The sequence below is a fragment of the Haliotis rubra genome, unplaced genomic scaffold (assembly GCF_003918875.1).
Source record: "Haliotis rubra isolate DU_JTF1 unplaced genomic scaffold, ASM391887v1 Scf2, whole genome shotgun sequence".
NCBI classification, from domain to species: domain Eukaryota; kingdom Metazoa; phylum Mollusca; class Gastropoda; order Lepetellida; family Haliotidae; genus Haliotis; species Haliotis rubra.
In genome coordinates this window covers 5,363,538-5,384,918 of record NW_025766002.1, presented here as the reverse complement: position 1 = coordinate 5,384,918, position 21,381 = coordinate 5,363,538, and the positions used below count along the sequence as shown (strand labels likewise).

At 40.4% G+C, this 21,381-nt stretch overlaps 1 protein-coding gene across 1 annotated transcript in view; it reads right to left on the bottom strand.

The window, feature by feature from the left end:
* The window catches only part of LOC124275279 (microtubule-actin cross-linking factor 1-like), a 252,296-nt gene extending 231,587 nt beyond the window's left edge, over positions 1-20,709 (bottom strand). The window contains 1 exon segment of the mRNA XM_046710761.1: positions 20,569-20,709. The gene's annotated coding sequence lies outside the window, so the exon portion shown is untranslated.
* Positions 20,710-21,381: the final 672 nt, after the last annotated feature.

Sequence of the window (21,381 nt, the reverse complement as noted above, 5' to 3'; positions counted from 1 at the left end):
AATACATTTCTTACAATAACTAAATAATTCATGGAAGATATATCCAGCAAAACTGTGTGTCCTGTTTAATCACAAGTATCGATAAAATCCAAATATGGTAGTTTATGAGTCGACTCAATGGAGGGAGGTGTACCGAATGTGGGAACAGCATTTGTTGGTCAATAATTCTCGTGTCTTCGCAACTCAGCCAATGAAATTCCAGTGAAGTGATGTCACCACGTACCGGTGCACGCGCTGCCGGTGGGATCAAAGGTACAATACCGACCGAGCTGTTGTTTATTGTGCGCATGATTAAACCCGTTAGTACGCTTTGTCGTACCCGCCAATGTGTAGAAGGTACAGGTAATTTTTTTTGTGGGAAAACCATGATTCATGTCCGTTAACAAATGTGAACCGATAGTTATCGTTCACGAAACATACTGAAATGAGTGATGATTAATAATTTCTTGAAATCGACAACGTGTACGTCACCTTTTCCCTTCTGGTGTCAATCTGATGATTCAATTGATGTCATTTTGGTTCTCAGTAATAGTTACGGTCAACTAGCTCCCACCGAACCATGTGAAAGAAAAATCAAAATGTTGCATTTTTGGTAACTGTAAACCGATTATCTGTTCAGAGGATAAGATATGATCTTGACAGATTTGAAGTTTAATTAAAGTAAGCTATCATCCCTTTTTTCAAACATTTTTTTTCTTCAAAATGTTCATTTATATAACTCGCACCTGAACATTTCGCTTCGCATTACAATAAGCTCACGTTGTTTGTATTGAACGTGTATCTGAGTTTGTTTGGAAAGTATACCAGTATGAAAAAATTCTAAATTTTCAAGTCAAAATGTGACTCACTGTTTCGTCGAGGTGAGTAAGCACGATTGGTTGAATTTTCACAACTACCTGGCAAATTGGAACTGTTTGGTGTCGGTTGTGTGACGAGACTAATGATAGCCTTCGGCGTAGCATACTCGTCCACATAACAATTTCAATGAAACATAAATCACAGTTTGTTGACACCTGACACGATGAGAAATATAAGTGATGAACGGCGTGATAACAAGATAAATGAAATGTACATTTCGTGAGACGATATAGACATGTTATACACCAAGTTCAAGGTCAGTCGAGAGGTTCACAACCTCTCACATTATCAACGGTATATCACATATTCTTTTATAATATATTTATTAGGTATTTATGATTTACGATTTCTGAAGCTTATTAATGGCTATAGCTCACATTCAGTTTAACGATATTTCTGATGTGCAAATTTCACATAGCGTTGGAAATAACATGTACTACACAAGGAGATTGAAGTGTGAAATAGACATGTTACCGCCGTTAATGCTCTTGTTGTTATATTCCCACTTCCTGTGGTGAATTCGGCTGATGTTTATGCTGGATGAAACACTACACGTGGAGGACACGCCCACAAATATGCAATGAATCATAACTTCGGCGTTTCATTTTCATCTTTTTTTTCAAAACAGTGTACCGTTCTTAGCAATCTGTTTTCGTTTAAGATGAATAATGATGTATGTAACTAATTATCTAAATCTAGAGCCTGGGTGAACTACGTTTCTTCGTTGAAACAAACATGACGTAAAATATTGAAACTGACATGCATTCACATCACGTTACACATGCGTTACTTACGTGACAGAACTGATATCCATACCTGTATGGAATGACTGAAACACGCCCAATACTGACCATGTCTGTCCAAAGGTGCAAGATATTAATAGTCACAATCATTAGCAAATATGGTTTATATGTATCTCGTGGTGTTTGATAAATCACATCATTAGCTCGAACATGTCCGATTGCGATGCGTTACACTCTAAAGGCGCGGGCATCCCGAGGCGTGTATTAGTTGATATCTGAAGAGTGATATCATCACATGGATTAGCCAGTCGTGTCAAATTGAAAGTGGATATTGTGACGCACTCTCATTATCAGTTGGTGATAAAATCTTTGTACCGTTCAGATATTATGAAATATATTTCTCATAATTCGATTGGTAGATAATACTGAAAATTCCAAGATTTTACACAAGATTTTATGATAAGTGGCGAACCAGCGGATGAGTTTATGAGGGGGTAAGACGCGGTCTAAGGGAGATAACCCGTGAGGTCTTGGCGTTCAACAATGTCCGCATTGTGAGGTGAGGTGAGCTAAGGTGAAATTGGGTTTAATGTCGTGCTTGAGAATATTTCGCTCATATGACGACGTGCATGCGTGTGTATGTGTATGTGCGGCTGCTTGTACTAGCCCAAACTGAAGCTAGTTTTATAGTGCTAGCCCACTGAGATACCATGCCGCAGTGAAGCATGAATACCCCACTCAGACACATTATACTGACTCCGAGCCGACCAGTCCTTGTTGTACCCATTAATCGCCAGACAGGGACCAACAAGTATCATATTTTAACGTCTCTTGGTATGACGCGGTCGGGGATCGGACCCGCGACCTTCCGCTCTCCGTGCGGACGCTCTAACCACTACACCACGGAGGCGGTCTCCGCATTGTGAATGACCAACGCTTCGGTATGGTGTATTTGTGGAGGCAAGTTAACTCATCTGGATCTCGTTTTGTGTTTATCAATTTCTTGTAAATGTAAGGAAATTTTTTTTCATGGTAGACAATACCGGGGGTAATTCTGTTCCCCAAATGATTTTTAACTAGGACTATGCCCACTTATGCATGGTAATTTCGTTTTTCACAAAGAAACCACTAAAGTTAAAATTTTATCATTAATTTGCACCATTCCCATAAAATAAAATACGTCAGCACTAGAAAAAAAGAAAGGGAGAGAGAGAAAGAAAACCCCCACCCCCCACCCACACACACCCAAACAAATTAAAATAAATAAAAACTCTTCTTTAGAGGTGAATTTCTTGCCCATATAAGAGTCACCCCTTTTCCCTCCACGAGGCATTCGCTGATACAGGTACGCATTGCGCTCTATATCGGATAGACGCTTCAGAGGGAGATAAAACCAACAGCCCTGCCAGAAGTGCAAGCATACGTGAGTGATTGGACAGCTTAGCGCGATGGCTCACTGCGTGCAAATAAAGCGGATTCAGTTCCAAATACCGATACGAGATCTCTAGTTAATATTTGTACTGTATTTCTGAAATTAAATAACTCCTTAAAAAGACTGAAATGAATATCATCGTTTTTTAGCTACAAGTTATTTCACTGCTCACAGAAATAAATTTACAACCCTGCAATGTGTGAGACTTCCGCAACATCAACCCGAGAAAAGAGTGAGAAGCGACACTGACAACAATCGCTCTTTATATCTTTGATGTGCCGGTTGATTGACAGGTCCAGAGTTCCCATGACAGGTCTCGTGACCCAGGTCATGTACATTTCGTCTAGCAGGTGCCCGCCTACTCAGTGAGATCTTGAATAGCGCCTTCACAATAAACTGTTATGTGGAAGAAAATATGAAAGTTTCTGCAAGTCGTATTGTAATGTAATGGTCTCGTAAAGAATTACCACGTCACTTGACCATTTGACCCCTTCGACACCAACAATAGGTAATTTCAGCTTGCTCACGAAATACAACATTTTAAAGATGCGCAAGCTATTTTCTCATTTTCCATGACAACCATTGCAACCGACGACACAAGGATCAGAATGAATTGTCCACAAAGATGTATCAAATTTAAGAAAACAATTTTTTTTCTAAATACTAATTAAAACAGCAATTATCAAACGCGGTTAAAACCTTTAGCAAATGATCGGATTTTGTGATTTGTCTATTTTGGAACGTTTGGTATTCGTTTAATATTGTTGAAAATGCATCATCAGAACAGTATGTCATATTGTTGGTATATGTTGATTTTTATTATGTCTGATCACCAATAAAATGTTTGGTATGCTTGTTATCACCGAATCAGTCTTCAGCAATTCAATCATGAGGGGCAATGAACGTGATCGTATGGTCAGACTTGATTGATGCATGTTATCATATCCAAACGTAATAGCGATGTTCAAGAACCCAGTCATTGGATTGTCTGGTTCAGATTCGATTAGTCATATATATCCCAGGAATATAGCTGAATGGGGCGTTAAACGACAAATTTAGAAAGCTTTGTGCGTAACCTTGGCCCCGTTTCTGATCTGCGTCAAATTTCGCAAAACTATCATTACGACCGTCACCACAATCTGTGAGTGAGTGAGTGAGTATGGTTTTACGCTACTTTTAGCAATATTCCAGCAATATCACGACAGGGGACACCAGAAATGGGCTTCACACATTGTACCCATGAAGGGAATCGAACCCGGGTCTTCAGCGCGACGAACGAACGCTTTAACCACGAGGCTACCCCACCGCTCAATAAGCAGTACCTTGCATTCAAGATATTTGTTTTTCATAATGTTTCAGTTACTAGTAGTTGAACCCTGCAGTAAAGTTTATCATGAAGATGAAAAAAACCAGTGGCACAATATCCCAACCATCCAACCGCCACCCCTCCCAAAAAAACCAAGTCACAACAAAATAAATCCGAAGTTTTTCCTTCTTTCTGCTTTGTCTGACCCTGGGGAGGTGAAGGAGGGGCGTGGGGATCACGTGTTTCCCAGGGAAACAAGCACGTTTTTCGTCCCCATTACTTCACTCGAGTCATTAGCTGGGGTGACAAAAAACAGCCGGGAGCTCTCAGAATAATTTGATTCACATAAAAAGCCTTCACAAGTATTGTTGATATGTGTGTTCTTGTCGGGAACGAGATCTTTGGAGATAAGCCCTCTCGTAAAACGTGCAGCTCGTGCAAATCTCAACACAGACTGATATAGTTGTCAGAACGAAGACACCCGAGATGTCGCGTATGGTTCGTAACAGACAAACAACAAGTCGGTAGCGTTATTTCTCGATGCTTGTATTCAATAAATTACTTAACATGTCGTGAAATCGCAATTCAAGAGACACGACTGATTTTTAGGCTGTGAATATTTAAGTGAATTTTCTTTATCAATGACGTCAGTGCAGTTTTTCTTCTCCAAATGCGCCACTTATCACGTTTTTGCATGACCATGATAATGACTGCTGTTTGTTCATTTGTAGACTTCACTGAATACCTATCGTGACCTAACCGAACTAAAAGCAACAACATAACCTCGATAAACCGGACTCGGTTTACGAATGTGACCCGTATTGAAAACAGAAATATGTTCAATATATGTCTTCAGCTCCTATCCACAATGGGACCGCCTCCGTGGTGTAGTGGTTAGAGCGTCCGCCCGGAGTGCGGAAGGTCGCGGGTTCGATCCCCGACCGCGTCATACCAAAAGACGTTAAAATATGATACTTGTTGGACCCTGCCTGGCGCTCGGCATTAATGGGTACAACAAGGACTGGTCGGCTCGGTATAATGTGTCTGAGTGGGGTATTCATGCTTCACTGCGGCATGGTATCTCAGTGGGCTAGCACTATAAAACAAGCTTCAGTCTGGGCTAGTACAAGCAGCCGCACATACACATACACACGCATGCACGTTGTCATATGAGCGACATATTCTCAAGCACGACATTAAACCCAATTCCACCACCACCACCACCACCTATCCACAATGGAAAGGTTCGTCCCAACGAGGTTTCATTGCCCTGTAGAAGCAGCTTATTTATACTACTCAAAATATGTTAAAGACACCATAACACTTACGAGTACAGGCAATCTGTCATGGCCATGTATAGCCTGACATAGTATCCTTTGTCATATGGAAAACCTGGATGCTCTTCACTTCTATTGAGTAGTATATCTGCAAGCGTCAGTGTATGTCTACGTTCTAAAGTTGATTTCCCAATTATTCGCGAGTTAGGAGTACCAATGCTGCGAACAGCACTTCTCTTATTAGAATGCCAAGCCAGTTTACGCTGACAGTCCAACGCGATACCCGTCATAGATGTTTACACCTTCTGGGAAATCCACGAGCTCAAGCACTGTGCTGATATAGGGCAAGGCTCATAATCGGTTAAATCTGAGGCTCGAACCCACGACTAGAAGATCCTGGCAGCTGAAAGGACGTTACGTCAGTCACAAGAACGTTGTAATATGACGTGATTTATTTAACGTTGTCGAAATTGATAACATATCTGTAAATACCCACAGTACACACTTCACGTGCGGAGTTTACACAATAAGTCATAATCGATATCTCCCGATTTAATCTGATTATTTGAACAATAGTATTTAAACCTACTTGTGGTTCCGAACGCTGTATGCAACGTGGGGACGCCTGAAGATTTAAGAGGCTGTCGAGGGTGGTTTATCGTCTTGAACGTTGTACTTATAATGCCAACTTCCCTAGAAGGGGGAATCTTTAGTATACTAACCAGACATGTAGATGTTTAGACATGCAGTACGTAAGTATTCTTATACATTAAGGTACTTGATGGTGGTCGCCAGTGTTGTGAGGGAACTTATTCAATTGAACCTCTCATTGTGACGATCCACGTGCATCAGGGACTTTACTTAGAGAAAGTGAGTGAGATTTTACGCTGTTTTTAGAATATTTCATCAATATCACAGCGGGGACCCCATAAATGGGCTTCACACATTATACCCATATGGGACATCGAAACCGAGAATTCGGCATGGCAAGCGAATGCTATATCCGTTTACCCCCGCCACCTGTATAGTGAATGGGGGCGGTGGGGTAGCCTAGTGGTTAAAGCGTTGGCTCGTCACGCCGAAGACCCGGGTTCGAATCCCCACATGGGTACATTGTGTGAAGCCCATTTCTGGTGTCCCCCGCCGTGATGTTGCTGGAACATTGCTAAAAAGCGGCGTAAAACCAAACTCAGTCAGTCAGTCAGTGTATAGTGAATGACGTGCCTTGTGTATAGAGGCGATCAATAATACATAGCGTATCATATTCTTACTGTATGAACACCCATTGACATGTAACGGGACTTACATGATGAGACATCTCATCACAATACAGAAATCACCGTTAAACCTACAGCTGTAATTAAAAGGGACAACATAATTTCGATAATCACTGTACATTGCACAACTGTGACTGTATCTTGGCGATGTATTTACGAACCTGTCAACTCCACATGTCTACATGAACAGTTTTAAGAGCTTTACCAGTGCCTTGTATGCTGTAGCCCTGGGCAACCATTTGAGGAACAGTCGCATGACCCTCTGTGAAAGCTTCAATTTAAGCACAAGCTCGATTGTACCCCAAAAGTTTGAACTATACTAAAATCTGACGCAATATTGTCCGACATGAACTGAAAGTTGATTATGGGAAATACAGGTAAGGACTTAGTAACTAACGGTATACCTAGGGAACCAGTAAATGTACATAACAGTAGTGAGTGAGTATGGGTTAACGCCGCTTTTAGCAATATTCCAGCAGTATCACGGCGGAGGACACCAGAAATGGGCTTCACACATGGCGGTACTGTTAGCTTCTGTTGATAGTACAACACACAACATACGTATAAACTATAGCTAGTTAAATAGTGCTGTGAGGGAGTTAACATAGCTTTTACATCGTTCCTGACTCTGTTCGTGCAAAATAGCCAAACAGTGGAACACAGATTTGTGAAAACAACAGCCACCATGATGGTACTTTAAGTTCCCTGTGCCTTTAAGCAGTATCTACCTTTCTTGGTGCAGCCGCTGTGTTACAACCTTGGAGTTGTCACCTTCGTTAGAAACCATGTCACAAAGATTACACTACAGAACAATCCTTCTCAAAGAATACTCACATCACGAATAATCCCAACTGGCAAGGTGTCCCCCAAGTCGGCTCGAACAACGCTCTTCACCACAACTCTATTACAGTGAACAATGACAAGCCGGGCTCGTGCCCAGTGTCACTTCAAGCCGGCCCCTACCCTCAACTGTGTAAGCTAATCTATATAATCCCCTACCCGCTACACTGCCACCCAGCTGGCTTATCTCACGGAGACGATAATGAAGGACTCAGGGCAAAAGTTAGCGGGTCCGCTCAGGTCATGTTGACCTTATGTGCGCATCCGACATGACATTGTGTAGGATGGTCGGTACGTGCAGGGCCATTGTTAGACTAACGCTTAGTCTCTGAAAATATAGAATGTTGACAGAAACAAAAACTCCATTTAGATTGGAAAGGCGCCCAAGTGAGGTTCTGATCCTGTGGAAATCTGGACTTGCTTTAATAGGGGCTTCAGCTCATCACGACTGAGACATCAGGTTATAAACCAAAAACTGCTTTATCAAAGTAAGTGGGAAAAAGAATTGAACACAGATATCACACTTAATCTATGAAAAACACAATTTTATACCATTTCGAGCATCTTATAGTGCTAGGCACAGATGGCTTCAATACCGTATTCTCCATAGGATCCTCACAGCAAATAAAGATTTATATAAGTACAAAGTAATAGAATCACTACTTTGTACAGTTTGTGATGTTGAAATAGAATCGATCATTCATCTACTATTTGAATGCAAATATGTCAAAAAGCTGTGGAAAATGAAACAGACACCCATTTGAAATTAAACGCATACATCATTATTCTCGGATTCAAAGAGTTAAGAAATGATGTACTGAATGTCATGTTCATATCAACTAAAGAATACATATGTTCTTGAAAAGTAGCAAACATTGTACATTCTCTCGCTGATCTGAAACCAAAATTGAATTACAATACCAATTACATAAATTTAATTCTTAGTCTAACTGCAGATACGACACTTTTGTTATAGTTTGGTCGTCTTGCCACAATCTATTTACATAGACAATGACTGTAACTTGATTTGCTACATAATACAACAAATATGCTGACCCGTTAAACGTGTATGAAATGCTGTACCCAGATAAAAAATAAATAAAGTGATAAAAAAAGGAAGAAAAAAAAGGACTGAGACATTAATATCATTTTAAAATATTATGTGTCCGTTGACACAGAAACTATTACCGAGTCATGCTACGCAGTTTCCATACATGAAAAGGGGAAGACATGAGACACGATTAGTCGTGTGTGTAAACATCTGTGAACACGTGACACGTTTTATGGATATCAACTTCTTTTATTCTTTATACGACGTTTCAGAGCTAATTTTTGCCCCTTGATCAGGTGAATGTTATCTTTGAAACGTATCGTGAATTCATGTTCGTCCTTCCAAATGCCTACATGAACTTTAAACATCAGTGGGGGCGGTGGGGTAGCCTAATGGTTAAAGCGTTGGCTCGTCACGCCGAAGACCCGGGTTCGATTCCCCACATGGGTACAATGTGTGAAGCCCATTTCTGGTGTCCCCCGCCGTTATGTTGCTGGAATATTGCTAAAAGCGGCGTACACCTCACTCACGTATTGGTTGTTATTCATAGATGTAAACATTTCCATATGATTACGTAATCGCTATTGTATTTATATATATTCAGGGATATTCATCATGTGTGCATGGTCGCTGGTTTGAATTCATGTAGATACCATATTTTATTATAAACTCTACAATATAAGGTGTTTATTATCCAAGTTATGTCCCGCATGTACCTGTCAACTTATTGAATACCTGACAACGATATTATTCGTATGTGTGCAGCTCAAATTTCAGCTGTTGCATGCAACGAATAGGTAGGTTCAGTACTAAGGATAAGTACTAGATTGCGTGTCATTCTGACATTAAACGGACATTATATACTAGTCTATTTACGACATTACGTACTGAAATACGAGTTCTGGTGTTGGCAGTCAGTTAGTCCGTCTCACAGTCCCTGAACCATATTATGTTCCCTGCTGCCTTGTCCTCCCTGCAATGCTAAAACCCTAAATGAAGCAAGTCTAGATTTCCCCATGTTTTGAATCTGGTCTCCTTGGGGCTCCTTTTCAATTTAAATCGGTTTATTTGTTACAATCAATAATATATATAGTCCGAGATTAAGCGTTAGTCTATGAGTCATCCTACAGCTCGCACCGAAGGACCGGCCCTTTAACACAGTAATATGGACCCGTCACTCTATTCTCTTGCCTATAGTATACATACAGATTTAACACACATGGTCTTCAATGTAAGTGCATGTATATACATTACAGAAGTTCAAAGGATCTGTAGAACATGAAAAGCTTCAAAAGATATGTGTCTTAATGTCAGTGAATATGATGGGAACTTGATGAGGAGTTAACGACGACTAACCTCTTTGAAATATACGTTGGTGACACACAGATCTAGTCCTTTTATAAGATGTCTATATCATGACGAACGAAGATTTAGGCCCCTTGGGCCTGTCAGGATCCGGTGATCGAATACCAAATTCACTCTGTTTATGTTCCGAAGCACTACTAAGGCAAAACACTAGCATTTAATCTATAAAATAACTATATCTTATTTTAGAAAATAAATTACTACAAATTTAAAATTGTCGTTCCAGGTTGTGCTAGTTCAAAAGAGGCCGTTGACATGCAAGTAGCATTAATCTGCAATTTGGCAGTTATGATTGATGTTCCTTTTAACTTTGATGAAAATGTGATTAAAATATGTGAAAAGTGAATCTGTCTATCATTTTGACAGGTATTGAGGTGCCTTGTAAAAAGTTACATTACCATCCTAGAAGTGTTACATTTAAAACACCAATAATCTTCATTGTATTTACACTAAAAGAGATTGGATAGTATCAGGATACAAAAGGCAGATACAGCTTGACAGAAAACATATTAGTAATATATACACAAACCAAATGGATCAAAGTATTCAAGTGAAAACGAAAATTACATAGACACACAGCAAATGTGATAATGAACCTTTTATGTATATCAATATGTAAAATTATAAAATACGTAGAAATATTGACGCATGTATTAAAAATGTTATATGCATTCATTTTGCGTACAACACGTACCTGTCTTGTGTCAGCGAGACTAAAGTGAATGTTCCTGACCAATCCTGCAAATGTATCCTACATTGGTCCTTTAGGAGGAAACACACCTGGCTGCTTAGAAGCACATTGTGTGTGACTACCCCAGCCCTTCCTTAGAGAGAGGGCAGAGAACGGAGTGTAAGTATTGTGCCTAACAGTGATTGTGTACTATGGGTCGGTCACAAAACGTTAACGTTGTACATTCTAGTGTGTGTCTCAATGACGAGGTGTTAAAGACTTGTGGTTGTTCCGCGCGAAGGCATGCTTATTGCAGCTTAGAATTGGACGTACAGGAGGTCGATCTGAATATAGTAGTTGGTGCTGAAAGGAATAAAACTGTAGCGACTGATCAAACTGTCCAAGTATTCTGTTGTCTATTGCTCGAAGGTAGCGTTGTGGTTATTAGATAACTATTTATCGTTGAAATCGACATCGCACTAGACTGATGGTTAAATCATGATGATTATAGAGAACTCTTATCACAGAGACCAGCTATCCGTATGAAGTTCTTCTACCTATACCTTTTTCACCCAAATAACTAAATATGAACAGGCAAGGGTTTTCTGAACTGTTCATGTGTCAGGCTTTTGTCAGATTTACCTCCCTTGAAGGACGTTTGCGGTTTAAAGCGAGGATAGCCCCGAGATCTCTCAAACCACAAGCACTGTAGTAAGATCCGTTATGAGACCTGGATCACCTAATGCCCAGTAATGCTAAAGACCAAACTATCTGTATCTTAGACTCAGTCCCTGAACCGCAATAATTCCCCTTCCGCCCAGTGCTTACTCCAATGCTAACTAAAGCAAGTCCTGATTTCCCCAGGGGAATCTTTAATCTGACTGAGGCTCCTTTGCAGTATAAACGGAAGTATTTAGATGACACAACTTATACGAAAACGGTATAAGAATCTATACCGAAACGTCGCTATTGTTAAAATAAAGAAGCTGATCATCCATAAAGTTGTGTCATCTCTATACCAGCAACTTCTAGAATGCCACTCAAACAAATCAAGAAAGTATTTGTTTCCATCAAAATTACAATATTTACAGACTATGCGTTGGTCAAACTGTATTTCTGAAAGTTGGTCAGCTACTCGAACGTATAGACAGAGAAGCTGAAGATATTATATCGATTTCTGAAATGAAACTAATTTAGATACGAATTCGTATCAATACTAAACCTCCTAGTAGATATGTGTACCCTACTCACACACGTGATACCCAAGGAAGTTCAGGTCAGCTAATACTGCTGAGGCAGAAGGCGACCTTAAACAGCAGCAGTAACAGCAACAACAACAGCAACATATCCCACGGTTGGTTTCCATCCAGTTTTCAACATTTCAATATCTACCGCATGCTTAGTTACCACTTTTAGTCACAGATCAATAAATTACGATTCAATGTACATGTTTGTATCTTCAGAATTCGATTTAACTATTGGGATACATTTACAAAAAGATAATAGCGAATGCCATCTTCCCTTCAGAAGTCCTTCTGACCAAAGGGGGCATATGCGAGATGGATACACATCATTATTATTATTGTTATTATTATACGATATAATAATAATGATACACATCATGGACTTCATCTGGGTAGACTTCATAATGCCGGCGCCCTGAAGAACTATAATTGATGTAAAGCTCGTGTTTAGGGAATATTATAGTCTCTCGTACAGACCCTGAAGCAAATATATCCAAGAAAGCCCACGCAAGTCTAGAAAATGTGGCAAGTCTAGATTTCCTCAGCTTCAGGGAGCTTAGGGCTATTTTCAGGGCATTTGGTTCAGATTCTTCCAAAAGCACCAAATTTGGCACAGAGGTAGCTTAAGGCATACTAATTCGATTCCAGACGGGCGCCAAGATGGCGGCCCCTGTGGCGGCCATATTGGACAAAAAACAAAATGGCCGCCACCCCGATTTAAGAATATTTTTTTCCTACGGTTGTATATGGTCATGTCACATATCAAATGAAAGATAATGAAAAGAGCTTTGTAATGATGTATACATTGATTTATTGTAACCAGTGTGACAAAAGTTATTACCAATATAAAATTTAAAGAGCTGACCGAAAACTTCAAAATATGATACAAAACCCATCAAAATTCATACAATACTTGGAATTTGAAGATATTTTCACTTTGGAAATTGTCAATTCAGTGTTCGGTTTTAAGAGGTATCATATTGTAAGTGACTTAAAATGGAATTATGTAGAAATAATATTTATGTTTTAATCCTAAGATGTTTTACCTATAAAAAATATCCAGTCAGTAGTGAATCAGAGTACACCAGAAATAACAATAGTATACACAGAATGTATATATTGTACTTGCACATGACTGTCAGTGATAGATATAGTAACTATTTTACCTAGTTACTGTCAGTATTTGTGCATCCTCCTTCGCATTGGCAGAGGACTGTACATCGTACACCAGCACTGTTGCATTTACACCTTCCCACACAGCCCTTTTCGCAACCACAGTGTAGGAGGATAGAACATGCTGCTGAAGCATCACTGAGGGTGGTCCATAGAGGTTGCCAGTTATGGCTGTCGTCTTTCTGCTAACCCCAATCACTGAAGTCAGGGATTTCCTGGTAAGCAATGGTTGCCTGCTCCCAAAAGAAACTCGTCTGCAGAATAGATCGTGTCACATGTTGAAACAACGCAGCTTGAGTAGGCAGGAGTTTTTCCAATGACCTGCTTCCAGTAGTGAAAAGGCGATGCCTTGCTTCATTCACGCGCCCTACTCCACAACTTCTGCTGCACATCAGTACAACAAATCTTTCAATCTGTTGAATGTGTCTCGACTCAGTCACGAAGTGTTCAGGATCCTGTGTGAGAGCCACTAGTGTGTCTGTCAGGTCAGGTAGACTTGTCCAGGTTGTCCATGCAGATCTTCTTTCCACATCCAAGAATATGTGAAGTTGTGTCACAGCCAGTAAGACTGTGGAAGAGGGGTAATGCCAAGGACTTTGATGTACCAAGATGAGAGTACATATCATGGGTTGGGATGTCTTTGCACTTTTTACCAGTTCCAAATCCGATCCAGAGCTCTGTTAGGCCTAAGGTCTCAAAGACCCTTATTGCCAAAATCACAACATCGCTGTCAACAGTGCGAACATAGGCTGATGTGTGGCCATGCTCTGCAGCATGTCGGAGATGTAGGATGATTCTTGTGTCAGCCTCGGTATGGTTGCATGGCTGTAGTGTACCCAGGTCACACTGTCGGTATGAAAGCACATTTTCACAGTGGGTATTCAGGAGGAGCTTTCCATCCATATCCGTTTTGGAGATCTGACTGCTGATGAATGAGAAGAATTCCCTTTTGTTCTCCTCATTCTTGAGGAAACCACTGTTCCATTCATGTTTTGGTATCAGGGTGCTGCCATCACCAACTCTTGTTCTTGAACCAATCCCAGGCCTTTAAAATTATTACTCTCTGGGTAGTTATCCCATACCGCATCAATCCGTTGGGCTCCATTCTTCATCTGGGCCTCAAGATATGGAATGACTTGAAGGGACACATAGTCAGAGAATGGTTTTGCTACTGTTGAGCGCAGCATGTGGATGACTGCTGCCATATCCAAAACCACGACTGTTGCTAGTTTTGGAGCAGTTGTACGGCCAGTTGGTGCTTTGATACAGTCCAGTATGTCTGACTTTGTTCCAAATCTCAATGACCCTCTGTCAACTAGGCTTGGTGGTTCCTTTTGATTTTCATACATGAAAAAGTCGGCCAAGTCTGCATCTGGGCGGGACTGCAAAGAAAGGAAGAGCTGTGTCACCAATATCATGTTTTGTTTCTGAATACCAACATCCTTAGGTCCTTTTCTCCTTGGGTCAGGTCGATTTGCAAAGGTCAGCATGTTATTTCTTTTGATTGGATCTGTTACAGGCACAGATATCTTCACCAGTCTCTCTTGGACATAATCTGCATGCAGGGCTTTGCCAGCTTCAGAGATTTGTAACAGACTGTTCACGACGGACGGCTCCATGACAGTTTGGGTATCCAGAGCAACAAGCGTCTTTTTTAAATTTGACTTGTAAATGATGTCCTTCCTCATGATGAGCTGTTGCCTGGGGTGAAAGGTCATGTGTTGATTCAAACTCCTTTACAATCTGCATACAGTCTGATCCTGCAAGCATATAAAGGGTAAGTGCTTCAGGATTGTCATAAAGACCAGTTGCTCCACTGTGTTCCTGGAGGGACTGTTCGTGGGCTTGGTCCTTGGCCGTAAGACTGCCCTTCATAAATTCATCAAGTATCTCAGGTTGATTCCTGCTAAGTTCAACCATGTCACGTACATGTACTGGAAGCCAACGTGCATAGCTTGTGTGGTCCAATGCGTGAAACCAATCACAAAGTTTGTCACATGATTGTACATAAAGTTGGAAGTCTCCTTCCCTCAAGGACCTCACAAAAGGAGCCATGAGCAGTTCTAGTATTTGAACTGTGCAAAACTTTGAGAACGTTGATCCCACATGTTGAAAGATTCCGGTGGACCCATGACACCCTTGCAATATTCAGAGTATGCATTCCGCTTGAGGATATTCAGCGATATGAGGGAAACCTGGTGGGCATATCTTGTGCGCTTGATGTGATGCTCATGGAGGGTTGACTTAGCTCGACCAGATGTGAGGATCTCTGCTTGAGTTAGTACCGTTGCCCACCCTGAGTCACGTAGCAGCTTCCCTATCATTAGATGCATCTTGTCTTCGATGTGCAATGCACCCATCATAGCAACAAGCTTGTCTTCTCCGTAAGCATCTGGGAACTGCCATTGGAGGAGTTTTATAATGGCATATAGTGGCTGATCTGCTCCAAGTACTGTGGTCTGGCCCGGGTTTAAGAACCCGCACAGACAAATCCATAGCATGTTTCATAGAAGATGCAGATGCTGCTTTATCCGGGAAGAAAGAATATATACCAATCTCTGCTGGAGGTTTCACAGATCTGTCACTTGCAAGAGACGAGTTGTACCCTGCCCAGGTGATGATGTCACCCTCTTCTACTGGACCCTTGTTCAATACCTCTGAGACGAGTGTAAGCCATGCCTGATCCTTATCCATTGAATCTTCTACAAGGAGACTTGGTCGGACTTGGTTTGTAGTAGATTTTGGAGCATAGACATCTGTCTCAGAGAGTTCTACTGGTTGTTGAATCGTATAAAAGTCCGGCAACTTTGGAGGGGTTGTGTCCATTGGATCCTGTTTTATCGGAGCATGCTTTACTCCCATATTCTCATTTGATAGATGATTGGTCACACTGAGTGCATAGCCATGAAATTCATCTTGTGAGAAATTTCCTTGTGCTTTGCTGTCAAGATTATCCACATCATGTGTAGTGAACCATATTATATTTTTTTTCTAAAATGGCATTTTCTACATAAATCGATAAGAAACTATAAAAAAACATGTTCTTAGAAAAAGAAAGAGGATATATTTTGTATTTCTTCGTTTGTTTATTGACATTTTGATGTTTTTGGTCCACCCTCTAGATCTTATTTTTCATCTAACTTCTTTAATATCATTCACACAAATTTTATTTATATATCACTGTAAAGCTCTTTTTATTGTCTTTCATTTGATATACAACATGATTATGTACAATTTATGACAATTTATGACTAAATTTTTTTCTTAAATCGGGGTGGCGGCCATTTTGTTTTTTGTCCAATATGGCCGCCACAGGGGGCGGCCATCTTGGCGCCCGTCAGAAATAAGCTTAGTATGTCTTAAGCTACCTCTGTGCCAAATTTGGTGCTTTTGGAAGAATCTGAACCAAAATATCCCTATGCCCCTGATCCTATTGAGATAATCTGTACGTAGTATGTTTTCCCCATTGGCGGGGGTAAACGGTCTTTGTCCTTCTGTGTCAAAGTTAAGTATTGAGATCACACGCCGTTATCATTAATCATATTATTCCGTAATCCGATAAGACCGGGATAATCTCTTCTTACAAATATATTTCTCACACGTGGTGTTCGTGAAGCTCAAACGTTTAACGTCGTAGAAATGTTCCCACGCCAGTACAACAAACAGACATGCACATGTCATGGACATCCCATTTGTGTGGTGGTTAAAGCCATACTCACCAATATTCCACTCATATGTCGGCAGCCTGTAAATGAACGAGTTTGGACCAGACAAACCAGTGATTGATATTATGAACAACAACCCACGCTGTCTGGGTACATTGACACGCAATCAACCAAATAACCAACCTGACCACCATCTATCTTGTCCAGCAAAGGCTAGAGGTCAATTCTAATTGCCAACTCAGAAATAAATACATAGTTAGCTTATTGGAGAACGGTGATGTATTTCTACTGTACCTTCTTAAGACAATGGTCACGATATGGCTGAAATATTGCCGATGTGACGTTAAATATTAACTCACTCACTCTTAAGACAATGACTGAAATGTAGTGAGCGTTATGTGACAGTTACAATCCTAACACTGTCTTCACAATAGGCAGAAATTGCATCTGGACTTGGTTTTCTGCTGTCTGAATTAGTATGAACCCTATGTGACGGTTCCAGTTCTACCAATGCCTTAACTCTAAGCACAGACTGTGTCTAGACTTGGTTTCCTGCTGTCTGAATTAGTATGAACCCTATGTGACTTGGCCTCTTGACTGAGATATTGACTTCAGTGTATGTTTGATCACCAGGTACTATGTCACCGAGAGACGTCCCAGACGATGTATGTTACAGGTGTTCTGTAGTGAAGCAACATATGATATGCCCAGGTATCTGTGACACGGTAGCCGACAGGCGGGGAGACCAGTCTGTTTAAAGAAGGGTGTGTTTTAAAGGAGGATCGGTTCATCACTGACTTTCAGTGCCCCGTACATATAGTTCTCAACACTATTTTGTCAGGCCCAATGGAATCAATTGCGTTTGGTAATTCTCTGGTTCTGACCTTGTAGATGATGATGACAGGTTAACATTCAAGTTAGTGAGTGAGTTGGGTTTTACGCCGCTTTTAGCAATATTCCAGCAATATCAAGGCAGCGAACGCTTTAACCACTAGGCTACCCCACAGCTCCTTCGTGGATGTGATGAAGTCGTCATTTATGTTAAATATTTAGCACTAAATGAATTGGTTGTGGCAATATGCACATAGCATACACGATCGTCTATGTTCATTTATAAAAGCTTTATATGTTCTTTCCCTTTCGATCCCTGTGTGTTACGGACATAAAATATGTTAAAGGTCAGGGTCAAATATTTGAATAACATGCCTCTTTGTATTTCGCATTGATGCTAGCGTTCCTCAACATTATACAGTCCGGTTGTCTACAGCCGAAAAAGATACCTATACGGTTTACTAAAATCACTGTTAACCAAAAGATGGAGATTCCGTTACTAACTTAATCTCTTTTGCCATGTCCAACCAAAACCCCACAACGTTAATAGTGTACTCCTTGAAACCAACTATACTTGTCAATCTAGTGAATGTTTAAGTCACTAAGAAATCAAGAACGGCTTCGATCTAAATACTGCAAATGTTATTGTTGTTTTGTTTTGGGTTTTTTTGTTTGTTTGGTGGGGGTCTGAAAGAGAACTCAAGTATATTTTTGTAAAGTGTTTTCCTTACATTAAATTCAAACCAAGCGTTGAAGATATAACCTTTGAAAAAAAACTACTAGAATGGTACTTCAGTGCCTGGATCCTTTGTCAAAATGTGAAGTTCAAATCTTTGACTGTGTATGTCTCGACCACCCACTGAGATCAATGACATATAGTGGGTTGTCAAGTGATTCTAGGAAATAGTAAATGAAAGGAAATTGACCCGTTATTATAAAAAAAGGTTAAATATATATTAAATAGGCCTAAACTGTCAACAAATGAAAAATATTGTTTGCAGGCTATGCCAGGTAAATATTCTTACGCAAATATTTTGTTAGTAATGATCGCTGAACAAAAATCATTGCCAGGATGTCTATGGTTTTTCGCTACGAGTGTTAGACAAATACACATCAAGAGATCTAATGTTGGTTTTGAAAAAGAAATATATGCATTTAAGGTCGCGTTATGAAAAGGAGCGGACTTGACAGTTATAAAGGGCGCAACGGGCTTGTACCGCGTCACGTTACCATGAAGGCTGTCACGGATGTGATACGTACATAAATAGCAAACAGAAGTTATCATTGTCATGGATGTATTTTGAAACGTGCTGGGTGAACACTTTTTCCGTTTTGCACGTTATAAAGCATATTTCATAATAAATTTGATATGTTGTTTCAAAAGAATTCCTCGCGAATTTCAACGAGCTTATCAAGAGAGAAAGGTCTGATGACTGGACTCGTTCTATAAATTGATCGTAACGTTAATCCTCATACGTAAAGGGGCGGTGAGGTAGCCCAGTGGTTAAAGCGTTCGCTCGTCACGCCGAAGGCCCGGGTTCGATTCCCCACATGGGCACATTGTGTGAAGCCCATTTCTGGTGTCCCCCGCCGTGATATTGCTGGAATATTGCTAAAAGTGGCGTAAAATCCAACTCACTCACTCACTCATACGTAAAACTGGACTTACGATAGTCGTCAGTTACCTATCACTGGGTCGACATGAACATACCTTTCAATTTGAATAAAGGGGAACACTGAAGGCTTGAGTTCCGAACACCTGTTATCGACTTCTACTTAGAAGGCTGTTGTGGTGAAACTGTACTAAATGCTGGCGCTTACTTCCTGTGTTCTGGGAACAACAACATCACGCCATGTATGTCCTTCACAATAATAATATGTTGTCATCGGGTTGAATTCCAATCTAGTATTGACAGTAGTCTAATCTGTAAGGTGTTGTAAAGTACCATATACATTCTTCAGTATGACTAACGCATTGTGTTAACACACTGGTATGCATAATACCATACGCTTCTCGCGTAATGCAGTATGGGTGTGTTAACCTGAACATTGGACTAGAGGTGGATGTAATCTCAAGTCAATTCCAAGTATGAACATGATATTATCAGAAATGCATCTATGATGATAAGCCTTGCCTCATTTGTATTGACTTTAAGTAGCAGGATATCTCAACAGGTTATCGATGTTGCAGGAGTTATCGCCCATGGAACTCGTGATAAATGTTTACATGCATAATATAGATGTACGCCCAGAATCATTAATCAAGCGCATATAGTCGAGACGCCCCTGAAATATAACCATTGTGTGAAATCTATACTCAGTTCAATAATAATACGAACTCAGCGTCGAGGCTGGCGTTGCAATTTGCAGCATGACCTAGTTTCGTTTTCAAACTGAAACAAGCCTTCCAGTTATAGATTAGATCTTAAAATCAACCATTTTGATATATGTTTAGTGCAACAACTAATACCACCCCTAAATAGTTGGGCTACGGGTGGGGGTGGAGCTGGGGGGACTACATGTTTAATGTTGAATATTAGGATAAAACGTGCAGATGTACATGTACATGTAACGTACATATTTGTACTATATTTGTACGACATCTGAAATGTACATCGTGGCAGTTTACACATGTATTGATATACAGACAAGTGTACATACACACACGTATACAAGCACATATTAAGCACATGCGTTGAACGCCGGACAGAAGCCGCGTGATAAGTGACAGGAAATTAAATAAGATGACATGTACAACACCAACTCTGACTGACACTTGACGGGATATCAATAAGGTGCACTGGGATAGTGAAATGTACATGAACGCATTACAAACCTGCACGGTAAGCTCCCCAGGCGATGTAAGTATCCTCATTGGTACACTCTCGATGTCCTGGTAGTGTCACACCTCACTGATACATTGAAATGAACAACGGTTGGGAGATAAGCTGTATATATACTACCGGGGCTATTCTCGTCAATAACGCACATATTGACACGTCTGGGCGAAAGAAATTTATGACGGCTTAACACAGTTCGGGTCATTTATGAATGAAACCTTCCTTGTAGCGTCGGGCTATGGGGGCTGTGCTATAGGGTGTCGTTTTGGCGCGGTATTCCGTCTTGGCAGGATATGTATCAATGAATGACAGCAATGAACAAGTGAGGTAAATTTCAAAAATAGAATATTGCCTTAAGCATTTCTTCCCACACGTCGTTATTATCGGACATGCCAAGTAGATGTGTCGAGTACCGTTAAGTCTGCAACGTCGGTAGACATGTGTACTGTATTGCCTAGAAATATTAATGCTTTATAAGAGTCAATATTAACTTTGCAATGGGGTGAAAAACCTGAAGGGTCAATATTTGCGTAACCTTTCCAGCAGTTATAAATTCTGATATCTTAACTCGGGAATGAAAATCTAGCTTGAAATGTAGTGGCAGATATGACTCTTATTCTTAATTCAAATTGAATTTACAACCGGAATTGTATTTAACGCATGGTGACTGTTCCTGATATCGTCGCGACTTGATGACATGGCCAGATTATAAGTTGAACTTTGGCGATATTATAACGTACTAAGAACACTACGACTGTGTAAAGTGTGTAAGTTCGATATGATTGAAGATGAATTTTATTTTGTTATGA